General features: G+C 35.5%; 1 protein-coding gene and 1 pseudogene across 1 annotated transcript in view; both read left to right on the top strand.

The window, feature by feature from the left end:
* LOC105988058 overlaps nt 1–18,967 on the top strand; it is a 131,068-nt pseudogene that overhangs the window by 63,565 nt on the left and 48,536 nt on the right.
* The window catches only part of Dcdc5 (doublecortin domain containing 5), a 129,029-nt gene continuing 119,028 nt past the window's right edge, over nt 8,967–18,967 (top strand). The window contains exon 1 of the mRNA XM_013019609.1: nt 8,967–8,998. The gene's annotated coding sequence lies outside the window, so the exon portion shown is untranslated. The remainder of the gene's footprint in view (nt 8,999–18,967) is intronic.

Genomic DNA, 18,967 nt, shown 5'->3' with positions numbered 1-18,967 from the left:
TATGTCAGGGTTGGAAAACTAGGTGGGAGGGGTTGATGGGGATGTTGAAGGAAGTTGGATGCTATAGAATAGTGGCAACTATGAAAATGGAACAATAAAACCAGTAGGGGATTTTTGTGTGTGTGTGGGATGAAAGAGCAGGGAGAGTGATAGAGAGGATGAGATTGGTTGGAATTCAGTGTAATCATGTATGGAGATGTTTAAATATAAAATAAGCTAAAGAAAAAAAGAGGCAAATATTAAGCATTTGGGGCTTTCTGGGCAAATCCCTTTTTCATTTCTCAGCCTTCCCTTTGTAACTTGAAAGTAGACTATATGTAAAGCAACCACATCTGGAACTCTAGATGTGATTGTGTTTCAGTAACACCTCACATACAGAAACAGGTGAGCCAAATTTGGCTCATGGGTTGTATTTTTCCAAGCATGTGTCATGGCAATGCCGAGTAAAGTATAACTATACATAATAATGTATTTTAATGTCACAAACATAATGATCAGCTGGAGTTAGGTACTAGGCAGGGTGGGTTGAGGTAGGTTGTGTGTGTGTGTGTGTGTAATCACAGAAAGAATGAAGCCTATACATCTTGGTTCACGTATATATCTTCTTCTTTTCATTCCCAAGAACTATAGTTTTTGTATGAAGTGTCCCCTAATAGGCTTATGTGTTGAAGGCTTGGCTCCCAGCTGAGGGAGCCATTATTTTTTTTTAATCTTTTTTTTTTTTTGGGTCCGGTCGTGGGGCTTGAACTCTGGGCCTGGGCGCTGTCCCTCAGCTCTTCAGCTCAAGGCTAGCGTTCTACCACTTGAGCCACAGCGCCACTTCCGGCTTTTTTTCTTTTTGCTTATGTGGTGCTGAGGAATCAAACCCAGGGCCTCAGGCATGTAAGGCAAGAGCTCTACCACTGAGCCACCTTCCCAGCCCTGAGGGAGTCATTATTGACAGATGATTAACTCTGGTCTCATCAATAAATTATTTTATCAATGGATTCATGATTGGATTACTGGGAGGTAACAGAAATTGTGGAAAGTGGGGCCTGACTGGTGGAAATGAGTCACAGGGAGTATACCTTTCAAGGACTGTCTTAGGTTAAGTCTCTTCTCTCTTTTCCTCCTCCTATTCCTCTCTCCCTCCTTTCTTTGCCCCTCCTCCTTCTCTCCTTTCTCCTTTTCTCTCTTGTCAATCTCACGCTCTGTTTTCTGGTTGCCATGAGGTGAGAAAGTTTCTTCTGTCATGTCCTTCTGACATGACATCCACTCTTATCACAGGCCCAGAAATATTGAGCCAAGTGATCTTGGGCTGACATCTTAAAACATATATATATATATGTTTTATATATATATATATATTTATTTATTTATTTATTTATTTATTTATTTATTTATTTATTGTAGGGGCTGGGAAGTTGGCTCAGTGATAGAGCGCTTGCATCACATGCATGAGGCCCTGGGTATGATTCCTGGGTATGAGATGAAGAGCTGAGGGGCAGTGCCCAAGCTCAGAGTTCAGGCCCCACAAGCGACAAAAAAAAAATATTGTAAAAGTGAAGTATAGAGGGATTACAGTTACATAGGCCAGGTAATGAGTACATTTCCTTTTGAACAGTATCACCTCTCCCTCATTCTCTCCCAGTTTTTCCCCTTCTGACTTCCCTTCCCTTAAAGTTGTCTGGATTGAAATCCTAGCCAGAATAAATCCTCACTTCCTCAATTTGTTTTGGGTATCTTGTCATGGTGACAAAAGTTTGCCTAACTCAGTGGATACTCAACAACCTCTTCATTTCTACTCTGCTATCCTTTTACTTCTTTTCTCTCAATTTCTAATTTTCAGATTATTCTTGACAACATTTTTATTAGCTAGCAAATTATGTTCATCTTCAAATTTAAAACAAAAAATTATCTTTAAGAAGGTTTTGATTCAAAAACATCATTCTTAAGTGTAGTCAATTATTAACATATCTATATATTCTAGATTCACAAAGAAAAGGCTATTTATAAGGCATTTCATTCTTCTAGAGGTTTAGAGATTTCTTATTAGCTCTAAATTTAGTCATATCCCAAACTATTTCCATCTAGTTAAGGATAAAGTGAAAGATAATTTGGTAATTATTTGCAGCTGGATCAGGAATGGAGCTCACACAATTTTTTTAAAGATAGAATTACCGTGTAAGGATATTAATAACTAATCTTGGCTCTAACAATTATTAGCTGTGTGGCTTTAAGTGAGTCATTTAACCTTTCTAAGCTTCACTTTCTTCATCTGCAAAACAGAGATATTAATACTAACATTTTGAGCATTTGGCATGGATTCTGGTCTGTAACAGCTAATTGGTAATTTGTATCTAATAATGATAATAAGGATGAACAATTTTAAACACATTGCATTTGATTATGTGATTTTTACTTGGATGACTTTTTTCTTTTATGCTGTTTGTTTTTAAAGTTAATTATTCTTGTACTTATCTGCAAAAAGATAATAAAATCACAGTTCCTCTATACAATTCACCAGCTTCTACTAAATTACAATCTTAAGTATGAAAACAGAAACTCAAATGGAAAAAAAATGAATTGGTGCATATGATCCAGCATAGTAGTAAGTTAAAATTCTTAGAAATGTACAAATAGACAATCCATAAAGAAAAAGGTTGACATAGAGTAGAGAATTTTAAAACTCATAAATCTGAAATAGCATAGGCAAAGTAAGTAAGGAAATATGTCAGTTTGTGAGTTTTTAAAATAAACATCAGAGAGTGGGATGGTACTTTTAATATTTAATAATCCTGATACAGTAATTGAAAAAGTTAAGTCCTACAATAGAAAAATTGACAAGAGGATGATAAGAAAAAATAGGATCAAAGAAAAATTGGAAGAGCCAAGCCAAATTTATCCCACTAGAGTATATGTAGCTTTACATATAAAACTAGAAATATCTGATATTGGTAAAGATGACAGACAACATGTTCATTTCCTCTCAGTATTAGTTTTCTATTGCTATGTAAAAAATTACCCCAAAGCATAGTAAATTAATTATGGCATTGAGGCATGAGACACTGTCCCTGATGTAAAAATTTCTCTTTCAGGATGTTCACTATAACATTATTTAGAGCATTAAGACTTGAAAACAGGTTAAGTAATTAACTATTATATTGTGTTAATAATATAATCACTATTGTATGGTATAGCTTTTTTTTTTTTTGGTTGGTCATGGGCCTTGAAATCTGGGCCTGGGCACTGTCCCTCTGCTCTTCAGCTTAAGGCAAATGCTCTACCACTTGAGCCACAGCACCACTTTCTGGTATAATTTTCTTATAGGTACTAAATGTTAGAAATATAAGAATAATTTATAATAAGAGGTAAAAGTGCTAATGTTTTAAATAGGGAAGCATAGTAAGAAAATATTATTTATATTTATGTTGTATCAAAGAAAGATAATGTAGGATGATGGATTATTTCTTTGAGCTTTCTCTTTTATTTTCTGGTTTTTAGAATAATCACTATAATTGGGGTATAGAGGAATACTCTTCAAAAAAGTACCTGATCATTGTTGCCAACAAGAAGCTATTGAGGATCTGGAGTTTACAACTCAACATGAGATTCTGCCATCTGCATGCTGTTTTTCCTGTGGACATATACTTTCTTGTAGAGATCAAAGGTCAAATATGAGGCCTCTCTTGTGTATATAGAAGGAAATCCTTCAGCCCTTTTAGGATAGAAAGAAATATCCTAAATAAATAAGGTCTTTTATTGTCAGTGCTGCTGTATCTGGAAGGGGAATTTGGCAAATGTGAAATTATGAGTACGTTCTCCATCTTCAGAAGTGTGACACAAGAATTTGTTGCTATAAAGCCAGTACTATTAAAAGTTTTTGAAGTGAGAATGATATGATCAAAGATACATTTTGTTAAAGTTTATCTTTGGCAGCGCAAAATGAATTAGAATGGGGAACATGTAGCAAATCCCAAAGACTGGTGGATATTGAACATACTGTTGGGTTAAGACCTTAGGGTCAGTTGGATGATGAGCTGGTACATCAGAGGGAAGAAAGTTTGGAAGATTAGGTTGTTGATTCTCTAGGAAAAAGGATTAAAGATCCTATGTATACTGGAAGGGATGTACTTGCTGGAGGCTGGCTGGTCTAGCATGTCAGGAAAAATTTAAATAATAGATTGTGAGAAATACTAATAGGAGCCATGGTTTGAAGACCTGCATTTGCAGATATTTCATTGTAGGAGATGCAACTAAAATACCCAGCAGTTTGATTCTTGAAAGATCTCTAAATTGTGTGCTGTTAGTTGAGTAAGAGGGTCAGGACTCTGTCATGAAACAGATGGAAAGCAAAAATGAATAAATAAAAATAAAAATCCAGTTACAATATTTTCTCTAGCAACTAATGAGATAGGACACAATGAAATATGTCAAAAGTAAACATGGAGGGGCTAGGAAGGTGGCTCAGTGGTAGAGCGCTTGCCTTGCATGCCTGAGGCCCTGGGTTCGATTCCTCAGCACCACATAAGCAAAAAAAGAAAAAAGCCAGAGTGGTGTTGTGGTTCAAGTGGTAGAGCGCTAGCCTTGAGCTGAAGAGCTGAGGGACAGTGCCCAGGCCCAGAGTTCAGGCCCCATGACCAGACCCCCCCAAAAAAAGTAAACATGGAATAAACTATGAGTATGTCTGCCAGAACTTAGAAATATGGTATATCAGTGTATGAAAAAGAAGATCTTTAATTTCTACAAGAAAGTAGACTATGTGAATACACAGATAAAAATAATGTGACAACCACCATCATAGCTGCAAATGTTATCTTTCTGATTGATCAGGGAAACAGCATAGAATGGATGATTCTTTTTTGGCTATCCTTTGGTACAATCTCAACTCCACATAATGTAGTCTTTATAATTTTTTAAGAAATGATTAAGATTCTCTTTTGTATATTATAGCTGCAGCTTCTAGACAAATGAGTTCTCTGTATGAGTCGTCCAGTAACTGAACAAGTTCACTTGGTATTGGAGTAGACAACACTGAAGAACTGTGGGAGCAATAGTTTAAGATAGCTATCACCTGGCAGACAAATGGGTTAGAATTAGACCAAAGGGAAGGTGCCTGGACAGTTTATGAATGCCTCTATATGTGGGGTAGGAGTATGGGTTGCAGTCTTTCTCAAGGTCTCTCACATCTTTGTTTTATTATACAATTTTGGGTATGTGCTCCTGTGATACCTAGTAGAGTATTCAGCCTCACCAAGGTTTGGATACTTCATCCATCTCATTGAATGTATATTGAAAGTTTCTTATGCTCTCAGTAACATGAAGGAAATGTACCTTGGAAGTCAACTTATAATAAATGTCTTTATGGCTATTTGAAGATGCAAAATATGAAACTAGCAGTGGAATATAGAAATGGGTTTCTGTCTCTCCTAGTTGGAGCTATGAGGTTGATACTTGTCTTAAAAAGTATCCACTGCTCATTTTGCTTTTTATAAACGAATTCTTTTAATATTTAATCCTGCATCCTCTCATATTGAATGACCTTTTGCTGTTAAATTTGAGATTTGATGTTTTTATTGTAAAACCAGAGCAAAATAGACTATTTCTCCGTTGTCTACTACATTCTCTTCAATTGAATTGTCATGAACATATTTACGATAGTAAGAGCTGACATAAGAAAAAACATATTTATAATAAAATCATAGAAAAAAGAAAAGAGAAATGAAAAAAAGAAAAACTAATGTATAGATACTACCTTTTTTAAGATATTAAACTTCTTTTAGCTTAGCTTGGTATTTCAAAATTCTCTTTCAAGATTATCTGAGAAAGTGGTGCTGTGGCTCAAGTGGTAGAGTGCTCGCCTTGAGCTGAAGAGCCAAGGACAGCGCCCAGGCCCAGAGTTCAAGCCCCACGACCAACAAAAAGAACTGCTTTTAGTTGATATAGAGGCACATACCTGTAATGCTAGCACTCTGGACATGAAGATAGGAGGACTGCTAGTTCAAGACCAGCCTAGAAAGAAAATTTTATTTTTTGGGTCCGGTCATGGGCCTGAACTCTGGGCTCTTCAGCTCAAGGCTAGCGCTCTACCACTTGAGCCACAGCACTACTTCCGGCTTTTTTCTTTTTGCTTATGTGGTGCTGAGGAATAGAACCCAGGGCCTCAGGCATGCAAGGCAAGCACTCTACCACTGAGCCACCTTCCCAGCCCATAGAAAGAAAATTCTTAATTGGTTTTGAAAGTAGTAATTTTTATGCAAGCAACTTATGTACATTATAAAAGGGTCATAAAATATACTGAGAAGTAAAGCTGCTACTTCTCAAACATCAGTTCTGTTTCCTAGTTATTCACTCACAGATAGTTTATATGTATATGTCCAGAAATTAATATGTGTATGTTAGCAGTGTTTTTTATGGCTCTCATTTAAGTAATAAAAGTAGCATGTTAGTTTTTTAAACCTTGAATAATTTAAACTGAATAATTGGTTAATAATAACTAGTGAAAGTTCTTCTCAACCCTATTCCTCAAGTATGATCATATAATATATAATTACTAATTAATTAGATAATCTAAACATACATATACATGCATAGCTATATGATTATGTCACCAAGAGTTTTCTACTTAGTAACATATCGTGGCAGATATGTTACTAAGTAGTCATAACAGACTATCAAATGCATTCAATTTTATGATAATACCCCATATATATCCATATATACATTATATATATGGATATATATACATATATCCATTTATGAGAATATTTTATTTCCACTATTTTAGCTATTATGAATAATACTTTGATGAACCATATCCTTTTATATCTCATGAATATATAATGAGCAGTGCATTTACTGTCATATCTCCACAGTTAACATTTTGAGAAACATCCAAATAAAGGGTCATTCCATTTCACATTTCTTACCATCAACATTTTAGGCATTCTGACCATTCAACATCCTTTCCAACTCTTTTTATTCTCTATCATTTTGATTATAGTCACCTAATGGATATTATCTCACTAAGGTTTTGATTTGTTTTTCTTTAATAACTAGTGATATTGAACGTCTTTTCATGTTTTGCTGGCAACTTGCATATCTTCCTTGGAGGAATTTATTCCAATCATTTTCTCCTGTTTTAATTGTTTTTTTTTTTTACTGAGTACATATCATCATTATCAGACATATTGCAAATATTCCCCCTTTGGTGTCTGTCTTCACTTTCTTAATGGCATTGTTTGCAGCACAAAAAGTAATTTTGATTATATACCTGCATTGTCTCATCATTGTCACCCAGAGTACATAGTTTACATCAGCTTTGTTCTTGGTCTTGTGTGCTCTGTAGGTTTGGACAAATGTACAGTAACATGTATCTGCCATAATTGCATCACACAGAAATATTTAACTGCCCCTAAATCTGTATTTCATGTATTCTTCTCTCTTTCCTCTTTAACCCCTGACAACCACTGATGTTTTTACTATCTTCATAATGTTGACCTTTCCAGCAAGTCCTGTAGTGGGAATCACAGAGTGTGTAACTTCCTCAGATTGACTTCTTGCACTTAGAAAAATGTGTTTGAAGTTCTGGAGAGTGTTGTATTTTTAGCATGTATGCTTACACATTTTCTGGCAGAGTTTAAAGTTATTCAGTATCTTCCCTCTCCCTCTCCCTCCCCCTGCCTCCATACACACCCGAACAGTGTCAGAACCTCAGTATCTTTAATTATCCACCAATTTCCTTTGTGTATACATATAATTTGGGGGTTTGAACACAAGGGCTTGCATTTGTTAGGCAAACACTCTACTAATTAAGGTACACCCCAGCCCTTTGGGGCTTGTTATATTTTTATTTTTTTGTCAGTTGTGGGGGTTGAACTCAGGGCCTGGGCAATGCCCCTGAGCTTCTTTGTGCTCAAGGCTAGCATTCTACTACTTAAGCCACAACGCTATTTCTGGTTTTTGAGTGGTTAATTAGAGATTAGAGTCTCACCAGGACTTTTCTTACCAGGCTGGCTTTGAACATGATCCTTAGATGTCAGCCCCCTGACTAGCTAGGATTACAGGCGTGAGCCACTGGCATCTGGCTTGGGCTCATTATTTTTAAGGTAGGGTTTTAGCTAGGACTGGCCTGGACCACAATCCTCCTATTTACACTTCCTTGCATAGCTAAGATGGCTTGCTTTTTATCTGAACTTAGTATAAAAATGCAAAGTTTATGAGCCAGAACTGTTTACTACTAATTTACTTTCTCATCCTTTCAAGTGAATAAATTTTTTTTTGGTTATAACTTACAAGGCTGGTATTACTTTAATTTTTTCCCTTTCTTTACAGGCTTATCCTCAGTTGGTTCTGACCTACCTAGAGGAGCTAAGCACACATGTGGATGTGACCCAGGCTGAGTATCACATTCACCATGGCATCTGGACCACAGCTCATCAAGAATGTGGCAAAAATATAGCAGACGAGGTCAGTTTTGTGAACCAAAAGGCAAGGTAGAATCAGGTCTCTAAAATACACTTTGGAAAAGAAAAAAAAACCTGTTCAAGTTGCTTTCAGAAGACAACCTGCATCTTGTTAGTGATTGTTTAAAACCATACACAGAGTATAAAAGCCATATGCACATTTACATTTCTACGAATACCATATATATCTATGTAAATACTGTTTTATTAATTAGAGAGACACTGGCATTTTCTTAGGATTACCTCCTTTTGTTCTGGCCGTGTCTAATGATTTTTTTTTTTTTACTGTGTAGAGCCTGAAGGAGCTGTGGGACTTGTTATATTTTTGGCATATGTAGTTTAGGTATTTTCACTCAATGAAAATGAACCATATTACTCTTTTTTTCCATTTATTAGGTTTTGAAAAAATGTCCCAGCAACTCTTCTCTGAAGCCACTGCCAGAATTGTCTGACACCCATGCAACGCCAGAAGGTTCTCTTGAGGAGACGGAACAGCTGACAGTGGCACTGGTGAGGAAACTGGAAGAGAAACATCCCAAGGCTTCTGCTCAGAGGTAGGATGCTGACAAGACTGAGCTTCATTGCTCAATGACATTCGATGTTTTCCTTCAGTTTCATGTAAGATTGATTTCTTGAAGATTGTTAAAATATCTCAAAAGCCCTTTGGCTTTCAAGCATAGCAGTTTTAGGGTCACTTTCAATGAGGAGAGGTGACATTTATATGTATGTTGTTAAGGATTGATGTATGTTCCATTTATAAATATACTTGGAAGGGATTGCTTTCCTGGAAAGCAATTTCCCCTAAAATATAATAGCATAATTAAGCCAGAGCACTACTGCACATATACTCAATTATGAAAATGCCAAGATATGTTGAAGAAGTCCAAACCCTGAAAATAATTTTTATTTTCTATGAGAACATTATATTTAGTTCTGAGGAAGAGTGTACATGCATAGTCTTAAATAGTAAATGTAACATCAGTGATTTCCTAGTGAAATAAAAACTATCATAGGTTAGAAAATGGAAATTGTTTTTCTTATGAACTTAATTACAAACTAAAGTTTATTCTTTGCCTTTTGTTGGCTTTGATAGAAATCACAAAATTACTTTATAAACAGCAATTTTAATCTATAATTATTTGAAATTACTTCTGACTAAAATACTTTTAAGTAAGACAATTCTTACATACCATCTCACTAAAATGTCAAGATTCCTACTTTTAAATATTTTTATTACAGAGGGAAATGTCACTTGCATTTAAAAGGAAAAAACTTGGCAACTCTTCAACTATTAATTTTAATTAATGATTATTTTACATTCTTTTGATATTGTGTATTCCTATCTGGGATTTTGATAGGAGGGTAATTTTTTTCCTATTACATAGCAAAAGTTGCTCTTCAATTTATTGTATCATTAATAATTTACATTAGTTATTTTGGTAATAAAGCACAGAAACATGTTTAGAAGCATGTTTAGAATTGTTCTGTATCGTATTACGAGGGTGTGCTGGATGCTACGATAACTTAGGGCCTGGGATTTCTTTTCCTTACCACTTATTTGTTAATCACATACAAGGGTCTCAAATCTCTGATGCTTGACAACATGACCACAGGGCTTCAGCCACATAGCTGGGCCATGTTCTACATTTAAGCACACTCACTATGATTCCTGTGTTGCTACAATGGTAGGATCTTGAGCACCATCTTTCTGATGTTTTCGTCTAGAGTAGAAACTCAGGAAAGCACAGGGCTTGTGGAAATACCTCATAATACTCTTGAGCTGGTTGTTGACCTGGTTTCCAGAATCATGGAGCAATCATGTCTGCTCTATCTTTTCTGAGACAATACCAAGGAAGTGGTTATCCTCAACATTGTCCTGAGCCATGGTCAAGGAAGAGGAGGAAGAACAGGTTACTCCTGCTTTCAAAGCCTTGAAATTTGTATGAGGTTTCTGTATTTGCCTGTGATGTCTAACCTTCTTCCCTATGACTTTTCCCTTCCTCTGCTTTATTTCAGGGGGTAGTGAGCTTGTGTGATTTAGAGATCTGGCTTCTTCATTTTGATATTGTGTCTTACCTGAAGTAGTACGATCTGATGACTGAACATGGAGGGAAAGACATAGCACTAGTGACACTCTGCCCCCCCCCACCCCCCAAGTGTCAGCTAATGAGCAAAATAACCTGAGTTGTTAGAACTAAATGAGATCTTTAAATTTCTAGGAACAAAGAAGTAAGTGGTAGGTGTAAAAATGTCCTGAAAACAAGTAGAGATAGAAGAGAATGTTTAACAAGCATTAGTACTGTTTATCCATAGTTGCAATTTTATTTACCAATATCAACTATGGTCCAAAAATAGTACATGGAAAATCCCAGAAGTGAAAAATCTAGTGTGGGTTGTATCTCAATGGTTCAGGTCTGTTGTTTTTTTGCTACTCAAGAGGATGAGATTCAGGGCACCAAGGTTTAAGGCCAATCCAGGCAGAAAAGTCATTGAAACTCAATCTCCAAAATAGTCAGCCAAAAGCCAGGTCAGACGTGTGGCTCAAGTGGTAGAGGGTCATACAAGCACTCTACAAGGCCTTGAATTCAAACCTTAGTACTGCCAAAGGAACAAACCAAAAACCACAACAAAGAAACAGGTGTTTAAACATTTTTAATTATATATTTTTATTATTAATTATTACTATAAGTATTGTTGCTTTGCTTATACAATTGAACTTTAACATTGGTATCATAGACATGTATATGTAGAAAAAGCATAGTATATACTAGGTACTACTATGTACAGTTTTAGGCCTTCCCTGGGGGTCTTAGAATACATCCCTTCTGTAAATAGGGGGACTCTTATGTCAGAAGTGTGATTTCACATCAATAGGGATTGAGTAATAAATATATTTGAAATTTCATTTCATCAGAATTTCATAGTGGCCTTTTCTTAGTTAACATTGTTGTGCTTATCTTTTAGGCCTTATAAAATTTCCCTCTATAAGAGCACAGAAAAATTAACTAATTTCTCCTCCCTCTGTCCTCAAAATTGACTTGAGTATATGCAATTTTATTGTCTTTCCTTTTGTCTTTGTTCCTTAACAAAACTGATTTGAATAAAGACTGAAAATGAAACTGGTACCAGTAGCTCACACCTGTAATCCTATCTATTGAGGAGGCTGAGATCTGAGAATTGCTATTCAATGCCAGTCCTGGCAGAAGAGTCTGTGAGAATCTTTCCTCCAGTTAACTACCATAAAACCAGAAGTGGAGCTGTGGCTCAAAATGGTAGAGTACTAGCCTTGAGCCAAAAAACTCAGGGACAGTGCCCAAGCCCTGACTTTAAGCCTCACAGCTGACAAAATCAAATCAAAACAAAAACAGACAAACAACAAAAAAAAAGACTGAAAACTCGTTGCAATCCCTTTCTTTTGTTTTTGAAGAAGGCATTATGGGGCAAAATTAGAGTGCAGTACTGAATTTGATATATTGGTGTCTTGTTAGGAAAAAAAAAACCTGTGTTCTATTACTTTAGCTTCAAGGAAAGCTTTGTATTTTCTTGCTTTTCTCAATGTAAATTCAGTTAAAGAAAAAATGTCACTGCACACAATAAATGAATTTTGTAAAATAATCTGAATTTCAGAAATATGAAAAAGAAATAGAATTTTATAACATCAAGGAAAAGTTACAAGTAAATAATCTGAACAAAGAACATTTAATTGAAAATGATTGTATGATGGATATACACACATGTTTATATATACAATGTACTTCCGGGAAGTAGCTGAGTTAAGTGAGGAAGGAGAGAATCACAATAGTTTAATTTAGGGAAAAACGGAGATTTTAGGTGATGGCAAGTAATAGGTGAAAATAAAAGTATTACCCTATAAATGATACATTTACCATGTTCAGTGCTTTAAGTACATGGCTTCCCAATAATAGAAGGGAAATAAACAGAGGAATCATCTCTATTTTACTAATGAGAGCAATGAAGCACGTGGAGATTAAATTACTTGGCTAGAGTCTCTAAGCCACTAATTTAAGGGAGACCTATCTAAACCAAACTTTTATATTTAGCTTGTATAGTATAATTAACTTGACCATTCATGTCCTTGTCTTAGCATTCTTTCCAAATCTTCAGCCTTTCAAATGGAGGCTATTATTTTAAATTAACTTCTTGGGGAACCTTTAAACAAGGTAGAATAATTTAGAAATGGAAAAATAATAATCATAGCAATATATTAAATTATCCTTGAGGAGTAAAGAAAAGGTAGGAAATATTAAGAGAAATTGTGAACCATTGCTTTCTTCTTGCTTCCAAGTTTCTAGATCTGCTGATTTACAGAAATTTGCCCTTGGAAGTGGCACTGTGGCTCAACCGGTAGAATGCTTGCCTTGAGCTGATGGCTTGAGGGACAGCGCCCAGGCCCAGAGTTCAAGCCCCATGACCGACCAAAAAAAAATTACCCTTAAATTAGAGAGTCTTAGAAGTTCTTTTCTAATAACATGGCTATAACATTGTGAACATTTAAGATTTTCAGGCTTTGATGATTTAGTTTAATAACAGGAAACTAATAGCTTGCATTTATTGGATATTTACCATATGACCATAGTTGTTCTCATATTGACTTATTCTCATAACATCATGAGAAATTGATTTGTGTTTTGCCATTGTAAGCTAATGATGGATTTAGTCTTATTATCAGTTAAGCTACAGAACTCAAGCCCTAAATACCCAGTCATATACCTGGCTAAGGGACGAATTAGGATTTGAATCTAGACCTATATAGATCTGTAAACCACCCTCCTCACCAGCGTTTTTATTTTTTGTTATCACAACAGAAGGTATATCAATAGTGATGTTAAGTCATTATTAAAATTTCATTTGTTTTACGTCATGCAAAAGTTGAGTAGACTCTCTCTGTTTGGATTGATGAAGTATTTCCAATTATTTTCCTTTAAAAAACATACACACTTCAATACACTCTTAAAACATAACCAAAATGTGGATTCTCCTAGCTGCAGGATCATTTTATTTAAATTTCACATTGTCAACAGTGGGAAACAACCTGATAATTATCTTTTTTTTATATCAGAAAATTCTTTTTCTCATTGAAAAAGAGAAATCCTCCATAAGGTCTTAAATGTAGGTTCTTAGTTCATTTTTTTGTTTGCTTAAATCTCACCTTCAGAAAATATTTTTGTTCCCTTCTTGCTTCCATAAAGTAAGTTGTGTGTATATTTAATTCCCAACTTTTGTCCAAAGTAAAACAAATGCCATGTTCTGGCATCTTTAAGTGTCTGGAATGTGTTTGTTTACATTAGTTTAGCCAAAGCAGCCCTTTAACAGTATTTAAATTGAATAGGGGGTGGGGAAGGACCGGGCCAGCCAACAAAGCATGCTGACCCAGCTTGTCACCCAGTGACCTGTGAGAAGGAAATAATGAACTGTGAGTAGCTGTCATCTTAACTGTTTCTGACAGTTCGCCTTTGGGCACATCTGTGTTAGTTGCATTGGAAAGGCCTTTGTTCTTTTCCCACTAGTGACTTTGTGGGGCGCTGAGGGGTTTGCTAGCTACTGTACTCCTAACCAGCCCCGTCCTTCCCAGGGAAGCGAGCAGCTGCCACCGGTCGCATTGACATTTCTCTTCATGACTCAACTTGGCATGTACTTCACTCTTTGGAGAGAACAGATCATCTAAAAATCTTTTTGATTGTTTTTCATTAAAACGTACTTGAATGTCTGTCGAGTTCAGATACTAATAAAAAAGAGCAAGTGATAAAATACATTGAGTATTATACTAATTTTATATAGAGAAAGGTAAAGACAGATAGCTCAGCAGATGGACAAGTGATTCGAAGAAAGCACACCAAAATATTGACAGCTTTTACTACACTCTTATATTGTAGTTATCAGTTATTTGCCAACTTTTAATAATTGAATGTTTTATTTGAGATAGGGGAAATCAATACAAGTTACAAAAAACATGTTTAATATAGGCATTTGATACATACTTTATCCATAAGAATAGTTAAGGTAAAAATAGGTTAAGGCTGTACTCCATTTGATTTCACATTTTCCACTGACAATTTTTAAGTAAGCTTCTATCTGATCATTTATTTTTATCTGATAACTTTCAAATAGCTACAGTCTTTATACTTGAAAGTTAATCTAATGCTTAAAATTATTATCATCATTAGGAGATGTAATTTGGTAAGAAACAGGTGTTTCTGTCCCTTGTCTCCTGAAGTTTAGCAACTATTTCGATCATAATGGAAACAGAGCAGTTTGAATAATGCACATAATGCCCTAAGAGAATTGTTTAAATTAAAATCAAAGCTTCATTTATAAAGTATAATTCCTGAGTCAATTTTAAAGCCTTATTTACATTTTTACAATTGCAGTAAAACCAGTCCTTCTACTGTAATTAATCTGTCTAGGATTGGCATGAAATAAATACTGAGCATTTGGTTCTCATTTTTATTATATTTACCATTCCAAGAGAATATAAATCTAAACTATATTTCATTGGTCAACATTTAAAAGGTCCGTTTCCCTGATAAAACAGAGGAAATGAAGCTTAAAAGAAGTGACATGCTTTTTTTCCCCTGTATTCAAGGTTTCTTTCTTAGCAGATTTGAGATGTACTAAAGAAACTATTATATTCTCTTCCTTTTCAAAGAAAGAGAAACAATAATGAGAAGTTCTATACATAGACAAAATAGTGGTCATGTCTCTATAATTATAAATTGTAGAAAACTGCTTATTAAAATTGAAAGAGTCAAATTCTGATTTTCTTGGGTATTCAGTAGCATGTGATTTATTACTCTATTAAAGCATATATGTCATTTTGTATTCAGTTGATGGTAGTCTGTAACCATGTTATTTGCCTTAAACTTTCTCCGTACTTTGTTTAGTAAATATCAGTACAACTTTTATAGAGATAGTGGATGAACAGGTCAGTTTTAATAATAGATTGGAAAATGAACAGTTAAAATTTTCACAGCTCTAATTTTTATTTCCAGAACCCTTACTAATAGATAAAAGTAAAAGTTAACATACTTTGTTTTGGTATTCACTGAATCAAATTATACTTTATAGGAATAAAATCTCTTGTTAGAGTATATGACATTTCCTAGATATTAAAATTTTTTCTATTTTAATAATTCTCCTTTAATTCTCTTATACTTTACATAAGCCTGTCTTGATAACTAAGACAATTAAGATAATTAAGAAATTATTTTCTGTTGTAGATAAATGAAGATATATTTTTGCTTTTTGACTAGAAGAGTCAAATATCCTGAGATTGACTGATATATTATTGTTGGCCTGTTTGAGTTTGGGTATATTTTAAATGAATCCTTGTATGTTCTTTGTGAATTTAAATCAGTAAACAAAAATACAATGGCACTTGCCTCTTTGAAACAGTAAAAAATCAAGTATTCCAAAGGATTAGATATTGATGTACCTGAGTTCAGAAATTATTAAAAACTTAAAAAAATATTTATTGTAAAGGTGATGAATAGGGGGCTACAGCTACATAAGTAAGATAATGAGTACATTTCTTTTTGAACAATGCTCCCCTTTTCCCTCATTTTCTCCTGTTCACCCCACCCCACTCCTCTCCTCCTAAGTTGTAAAGTTCATTTCCAACATAGTGTTTAGTGAGTATCATTGTTGCATTAATTTATCCTTTGTCCTGCTGTTTCTGTGATTCCTTTTCCCTTCCATGGATCAGATGAACTTATATACAAGACCAAGGATACAGAAAACTAAAACAGAAAAAAAAATTAGAAATAACTGCAAGCAATATAAAAACCTCTTGAGATGCTCTTTCTGCCCAGCCTGGAGTCACTCTCAGGTTTTCTTAGCAGATGAGCAGAACAGCTCAGTAGCTATGTACATTTGTCCATAAAAAATTATGCTAAGGGAAATGAACCCCAAGACAAGGACACAAGAGGTTTTTCTTTGTTGTTGTTGTTTTTAATGTGCTATGTGATATTTTTGTTTCTTTTGTATGTTCTTCCCCCTATGGTATATCTCCTGTTGTCACTGTATTTGATTTTGCTACCCTTGTATCATGTATATATTGTATATATATATTGTATATTTGAATTAGGGAAGGGAAGGGGAACAACAGAATGGTGAGACAAAGGACAAGGGAGGAACCAATGCAAAAACAATATTCACAAGACCATATGTTGGAAATGATCTGTACAAGTTGAGGGGGAGGGGAAGTAGGAGAAAAATGAGGGAAGGGGTAACAAGTTTGGCAAGAAATGTACTTATTAGCTTACTTATGTAACTGTAACCCCTCTTGTACATCACCTTAACAAAAAAAAGTTATTAATGCTAAAAAAAAAACCCTCTTGTTTCCTCTTGTTGATTTTGATATGCTTCAACATTTATGGTCCTATGCACTTAGCAATTGGGTTATTGTGATCCCCTGCTAAGAATATCAGACAGCCGGGCGCTGGTGGCTCACGCCTGTAATCCTAGTTACTCAGGAGGCTGAGATCTGAGGATCATGGTTCAAATCCAGCCCAGGAGGAAAGTCCGTGAGACTCTTATCTCCAATAAACCAGAAAATCAGAAGTGGAGCTGTGGCTCAAGAGCTCTGAATATCATAGACATATTCTAGTTTTTATAAATGAGGAAACTACACAACCTACATTTCTTTGGACTTGGCATGCTTTGCTTAGTACAGTTTTTTTCAGGGAAAGACTTTTGTCTTGTTTTGGTTGATTGTGGGGCTTAAACTCAGGACCTGGGCACTATTCCTTGTGTTCAAGGCTAGTGCTCTACCATTTGAGCTACAGAACCACTTCTGGTTTTTGAGTAGTTAATTGGAGATAAGAGCTTCACAGGGGCTTTCCTTCTCCAGCTGGCTTCAAACCAAGATCCTCAGCTCTCAGCCTCCTGAGTAGCTAGTTAACAGGCATGAGCCACTGGCACCTGGCTGTAGTGACCTGTGCACACAGATAAATATATTTATGAAACTACACATAATGTAGTTATATGTATATTCATATATATGAGAGACATAAAGATTAGTATTATTATACCCAAATGCCTTGTAAAATGCTCATTAGATTTCCTTGTTCAAAAGTTAATCATAAAGTATGACTGGGTGCTGGTGGCTCATTCTTGTAATCCTAGCTACTCAAGAGGCTGAGATCTGAGGATCATGGTTCAAAGCCAGCCTGGCAGGAAAGTCTGTGAGACTCTTATCTTCAATTAGCCAATAGAAAACCAGAAGTGGCATTGTGGCTCAGGTGGTAAAGTGCTAACCTTGAGCTTAAAAGCTCAGGGACAGTGCCCAGAGTGCAAGCTCCACAAACACCCCCCCCCAAAAAAAAAGTTAATCATAAAGTATATGTAGTATCTTTCACTGTATTGTGAATGATCCAATAATTAGGTTATTGTCCTAGAAGTCATACAACTTGCTACTGTAACAATAGTTGCCTATTAGATATTCATTACCATGTATGAAAATGCCACACATTTAGCTATTTTTAAAGCATCCATTTGTTATTTCTGACCTACAAGTCAGAAGTCTAGACTTAACTGGATTTTCTTCCTAGGGCTCTTACGGCTGAAATGAAAGTGTTGGTGGGCTTGACTTTTATCTGGAGGCTATGGTAAAGAACTCACTTCCAAATAATTCCAGGTTGTTGGTCCAGTTCAATTCCTTGTGGATGTAAGACAGATAGCTCCCTGTATTTGGTGATTGTCATTCAGGGCCATGCTCACATTCTAAAAGGAGTTCATATTGTTTGGCTCCTAAGATATTCCATTTTTAATGGAATATGGTATGATCTTCCCTATGCTTCAAGGACTGAGTTTTCCTTCTGCCACAAGATGGTGATTACTCTCATCTATATCTATATCTCTGCATTTGAAGATCAGCTGTGCCCTGTCATGTAATAAAGAGTGATATTCATCATTACACTCTACAAGGATTAGTAGAGGCCATTTTTAAGGATCGTTTTTAGAATTTTACCTACTATACTGCTGCTGTCTAGTAAATGACTAGCTTAAATTACTTCATGATTTGTTGTCCAGCTGAAAAATTCCTCTTGCACAGAAAGCACAAAAGTGAAAGGCAGTGTTGATAGTGTACACACACATACATAAAATCACATATACCTAACCACTTAACTGTGATGTGCCCATTAGCATAGACCAGGTTAAGTGCTCCAGTCCTGGAGTTGGGGGAGGAGGGCTTCTCTGGAACTGCATAGACTTTGACTAAAAAGGGGCTGGGTGTTCAGGAGAAACTGAGATTGGATTGACAGAAGCTGTTGAAGGATGCTGAGTAGCTCAAGAACAATGGCAACAATAGTGTTTTTCCTACTCAAAATATATTTTTGTGGGTATTTTTGACATGTGTACATTATATACAAATATTTCAACTTACTTGCACACTAGAATGAAGCAATTGTAGTGAGCTGAAAGGCAGGTTGTTTAGCTATTTTAGTGGTATCTAAACTATACTTTTTTGGTTTTTTGTCAGTCGTGGGGCCTGAACTCTGGGC

Source organism: Dipodomys ordii, unplaced genomic scaffold (assembly GCF_000151885.1).
Source record: "Dipodomys ordii isolate 6190 unplaced genomic scaffold, Dord_2.0 Scaffold46, whole genome shotgun sequence".
Taxonomy (NCBI): domain Eukaryota; kingdom Metazoa; phylum Chordata; class Mammalia; order Rodentia; family Heteromyidae; genus Dipodomys; species Dipodomys ordii.
This window is presented reverse-complemented; position numbering and strand designations above follow the sequence as displayed.